The 5835-nt window shown below is 35.0% G+C and overlaps 1 pseudogene; it reads right to left on the bottom strand.

The window, feature by feature from the left end:
• Nucleotides 1–3201: 3201 nt before the first annotated feature.
• On the bottom strand, nucleotides 3202–3298 carry LOC138803582 (U6 spliceosomal RNA; annotated as a pseudogene).
• Nucleotides 3299–5835: the final 2537 nt, after the last annotated feature.

The raw sequence follows: 5835 nt of genomic DNA on the forward strand, positions 1-5835 counted from the left end.
AACTACTACTAAAGACATAAGCCATCAGTGTGGCTGCTACTTTTTCCTATATAGTTATCTAATGCACATACTTAGATGGTAATTTTAAAATGAGAGTATCGAAGCAAGATGTACAGTGATGATACTGTCCTGTCAGAAATTCAAGTTAGTAATGTAAATTTATTCTTAAAACCATACACAAAAAATACCATGATATTGTGTAAGAGAACTCACTATTGAACATAGGAGCCTTAAGAGCTTTCTAATAGATCCATTATTTATTGGTACCCAACATTAGAAAAATGTATGCGGCATTGGTAAAATAGAAGTCCTTTGCATGACTACATACATTCCTTGTTTTTATAAGACACTTGCTTTCATCTAAAAAGTAGGCCTGTCTATTGTCTTCATGTGATTTTGATGATTGAAAGTGCTTAGTGAGAAGGTCAAAATGTATTAGTAGTCCTTCACTATCAATTCTCATTTTTTTCTTGGAGAATATAATAATCAAATCAATAGTTCAGAATCGGCAAGCAATACTTCAGAATCATGCTTCCAGTGCAAGTGGATCACCAGTAAGAAATCCTCAATACCAATTTCCACAAAGTTTTGTCACAGATACAATCTCCCTGCCTTCTCTAGCTGCTTTACTATCCTCTTATTCCTTCATTGTACAAGAAAAGTATGATTCAACTGATTTCAGTCAGATCTGTTACTAGAACTATCAAGGATTTATTTTACTGTCTGTAGTTTGGGAAAGTTATGTCTCCTTACGTAGGCTACTAAAAATGTATTTACTAACTTCAAGTAAATACATAAATTCGATTTCCATCTCTTTTAAAAAATAAAATTTTGTTTGCTCTACAAATTGATCAGAGGCATGGATTATGTGGCTAGCTACGTCATTACACATCTTTCTCTTTCTTTCTCTCTCCCTTTCATGGTTCTCATATATAACACGATTGCTCCATAATTATCCTAATTTATTTTGCTTTTATATTTTTGGTTGTATCATTTCACTTTTTGCTCTGCCATTTCCCAAATCATTTATATGGAAGGCATTATTTCCTATTTTCTCATGCCTAGAATAAGCTGCACATGAAGACATCACTGGTCCTCATTTTCAGTGTGTACATTTGAATATGGAGGAATATCTTTCCTCTGCTCTCCATCAATTCCCTACTCTCCAGTTAGAATAATTTCGAATAGTAAAATTGGAAAAAGAGAAAATAAATCATGGTGAATAAACAGTTGCAGAAAATTCACCAGATATTTCTGACCAGTTCAACCAATGTGAACTATTAGGGAAATACATGGACACCTCATTCCCACTGGCACTCAAAGTCTCTGGTTAGGCAATTCTTAGGAATATGGGGAACAAGATGAAAAAGTAAGGAATGGTATCAATTGCAAGAAAAAAATTGGAGAAGGATCCAACCATATTTCTTCAATGGGCTGTCGAAAATATTCAGCTTACTACAGTGCGGAGACTTCTTTCTCAAAAGGCCACTTATGTGAATAGTAGGGATGATGATCAGTATATCCCTCTTCAAGAAGCCTACGGTGGACACTTAGACATTGTCAGTGAGTTGGTGTCTCAAGCGGCACATGCAATAACTGTAGATGACTGGACACCCCTGAACAGTGCATACACGTGGAATAATACCAGAGTCGCTTCTTTCTTACTTCATCATGATACAGATACCAATGGCCAAACTAACGGACTTTTTTTTTTTAATTTTTTTTGGTCTGTTCGTGGGGCCTGAACTCTGGGCCTGGACGCTGTCCCTCATCTCTTCAGCTCAAGGCTAGCACTCTACCACTTGAGCCACAGCACAACTTCCCGCTTTTTTTTCTGCTTATGTGGTGCTGAAGAATCGAACCTTGGGCCTCATGTATGCAAGGCCAGCACTCTACCACTGAGCCACTTTCCCAGCCCAAATATTTTTGTTTGTTTGATTTTTGTTGTTGTTGTGGTTTTTTTCTTTTTGGTCGGTCATGGAACTTGAGCTCTGGGCTTGGGTGCTGTCCCTGTGCTCTTCAGCTCAAGGGGAGTGCTCTACCGCTTGAGCCACAGTAACACTTCCCCAAACTAAAGGACTCTTGACACTCTTATATCTTGCTGTTGAGAATTGAGATAGCAAAGATACGCTGGATCGCCTTCTGTTGAACCATTACATAAATCCAGGCCTCAAGAACAACATAGAAGAAACTCTATTTGACATTGCCAAAAGCATAAGTATGTATCACTACCTCTATGAAGTTGTAAAAGGCTGTACAAATTGTTCACCGAAGTCCTAATGGTCGGGTTAAGTTTCTTAAATTTCAAAAATGCAAGTTCATCTTTTGTGTCCCTACAAAATATTTTCACAATCCAAATAAGTGCAATATCTTTTTTTTTTTTTTTGGTCAGTCATGGGGCTTGAACTCTGGGCCTGGAGCTATCCCTGTGATCTTCAGCTCAAGGTGAGCCCTCTACCACTTGAGACACAGCTCCACTTCCAGTTTTCTAGTGGTTTATTTGAGATAAGTGTACCACAGACTTTCCTTCCCAGGCTGGCTTTGAACCATGATCCTCAGATCTCAGTCTCCTGTTTAGCTAGGATTATAGGCATGAACCACCAGTGCCCCGCAGCACCAATATTTTACTGTAAAAATTCATGGATTCCGCGGAATTCTTCCAAGTTAATTGCCTGCCTTGGATGGAAAAATGTATTCAATAGATTTTGTAAACATGTATAATAATTTCTTCAGAGTTTGTGATTTTTTTAATAAGAAATAATTTTAATTTACCTGTTGAAATGAGTAGTACAGAAACTAAAATATTTCTGGTGCTTGTCTGAAAAAGTATATTTTAAAATATTCTATATTCTATGTTTGCATAATGTTCATAATTTATTTTCTCCTAGATATACATTGAATTCTATATTATTTTATAATATATACGTTCATTAATGTGTCCTTTCCGATTGTATTCCATATAGAAACAGTTTGATTCCTTTTTTTCTAGGTCTTAATATTATTTTTCTTTGGGATAAAATGACAATGTTGTCTAATTTGAAAAGTTTTGTAAAGTTTATGCTATGTAAACGCCTTTCTGAGGTGATTTAATACACTGATGTCAAACTAAATTTAATTATATGAATTACGTGTATTGTTACACTTGTAATTTTGTAATCAACTTTTTAATCACTTTTTTTCATTTCTTGCATCTGAAGAATGAAAAATTTGGAATACTTCTCAAATTTTCATATTATCCTTGTGCAAGTGCCATGTTAATCTCTGTGTTGTAATTTGAGTATACGTGCTGCTGAAGCATGTAGTATCCTCTAAATTTAATAGTTAATGCTGCAATCTTTATACAGGCTTATATCTATGGGTGCCTACTTGTAACAAGGAAACCTTATTGTTCCTAACAATGCTATCGATCTTATTTCCCTAAAATTCTGTGAATATTGGAAAAAATTATATTGATCAGTCGATTGCTCACATTTCCAAACTATTTTTGCCAATGAATACTTAAGTCTTTTTATTTGGAATTTGATCATACTCTCTATTATTTATAGTTAGGTCCAAAGGTGATGGCTTTTTCAAGTACTTATTTGTCCAGCTTTGTGGACCTAATGGATTCAAACTAAGCGTTGCTTAAGCGCTACTTCTAAACTTCTTCAGCTGACATTTTCCCAAATGAGGTGTTACTGGAACAAATGTCTACCTGAGCCTTTACCCTTCTTCCATGTGGGAACAGACCAACCAGAATACCTTACCCTGACAGCAAAGATTTTCTTACTAGAACAAAACTAATCTTGGTTACAAGGGATCATAGAGAGATGAACAGTTCAAACAGAACTGTTCAGACAAGAAGGTATTTTATCAAAATATAATTGTTTATTATACCTTCCATTTAAAAGTAGCTAAAGCCAAGAAGTGAAAAAATTGTTCTTATGCATGATTACTTAATGTCCTGGCCTGTCTGTAAGTTCCTGGCAGGAACTTACACTACTACCTTTTTATCACCAAATATTTTCATAGTTGCAGGAGAAGTGCATATGTTTCTCCTCGTTATTAGGCATTAAATTGATAATGTTTTAATCACAGTGTTTCCTCTTGCCTCCATGCTGTAAATCTACAAATGATAAAGCTTTAGATCTAATTCTATCAAACACTGAAGTAGAGATAATGGAATCATACTTTAAAACAGAGTTGCCTTTGATACAGTAACTACAACAGAAGAATACACAACGTGTGTCTTTTAATCATATTATATATAGTTATATGTGCTGATTTTATATTTCACACAATGAAACTTACTAGAATTAGTTGATAATTTGACAAATAAATTGATATTTATTTACTCCAATAAACAGAATTGGAATATAAATATTTAGGTTTCAAATATGTATTAGACTAGAAAACGTATCAATGCAATCTTTTTAGTATAAACTTGTGATACATTATAACTCTTCTTGGTCTTCCGAATCCACATGATAAAAAACAATGTTTTCCTCTAATCTGTAATGGATATTACTCTGCTGCTCTGTTTATTGTTTTAACTCGCTTGTCCCAAACTGTTTTTATCCATATTTCTGAAGCATTCTTACTGATTATGCCCAAATTTTGCTAAGATGTCTAAAAAATATTATTCTTCTGCAGTACCCATGGATCCTAGGATCCCAACGCCCCTTTACCTGCATCATCAGATAACAGGGGCAAGACTTTTCACCAAGGCCCATGCAATATATCAACGCAAAGTAATTGAAGACCCATCTCAATTATGCATTTCCTATATTTCAGGGCCCCAATTCCTTGAGATGCAGGAATTAGCAGTAAGCAATTGTGAAATGCAAGGCAAATTAAAATGAAGGATGAGATCACAAAATTTGAGAGAAAGTACTGTAATTCAAACATTCAACTTACAGATGACCAGCCCATATGAGTGAACAAGTTCACAAATTGTCATAAGATTATTTTTAATACCCCTCACCTATGATTAACGAAAGATTTTATTCCAACATAAGTGGGCCAAAAAATAGTTCCTAGAAAGATAGATCTATAATTGGTCTACGAAAGCCCGAAAACTTGACTTAGAGGTCAAATGTAATTCAGAAAATCATTTGAAGCACTAAGAAGTGCTTCAAAACACTGGGACTTCAGTACAACATGGTTCTGTGGTATAAAAATGTCACTCTCAAACCAATGATAATCTACATATAATCTCCTGAAAGTATATTCCTTTTCAAATAAACTTTTAAAAATCACTTTCGCCCTTACTTCATTGCTGGTGGGAATGTAAACTTGTTTAACCACTTTGGAAAGCAGTATGGAGGTTCCTCAAAAGACTTCACATAGATCTCCCCTATGACCCAGCAATCCCACTTTTGGGCATTTACCCAAATGTTTACAAACAAGACCACACTAAAGCTACCAGCACAACAATGTTTATTGCAGCATTATTTACCATAGCTAAGATATGGAACCGACCCAGATGTCCCTCAGTAGATGAATGGATCAAGAAAATGTGGAATATATACACAATGGAATTCTATGCCTCCATCAGAAAGAATGACATTGCCCCATTTGTTAGGAAATGGAAAAACTTGGAAAAAATTAAGTGAAGGAAGCCAGGCCCAAAGAAACATAGGTCTCATGGTTTCCCTTATTTGCAATATCTAGTATATGTATGAGTCAAGCGGAAAAGGTCAGATAATGTGAGGTCAGGAAAATGAACCCTTAAATATGTATTTTAATGTTTTTTTCTTTCATGCATGTGTTTCTAATGCATTTATAAGATTATCTCTTTGTTGCTTTGTATGTCCCTCCCCCACAGTATAACCTCTGCTTTCACTATATTTGATG

The sequence above is a fragment of the Dipodomys merriami genome, unplaced genomic scaffold, assembly GCF_024711535.1.
Source record: "Dipodomys merriami isolate MVZ:Mamm:240054 unplaced genomic scaffold, mDipMer1.0.p SCAF_341, whole genome shotgun sequence".
In the NCBI taxonomy this organism is placed as follows: domain Eukaryota; kingdom Metazoa; phylum Chordata; class Mammalia; order Rodentia; family Heteromyidae; genus Dipodomys; species Dipodomys merriami.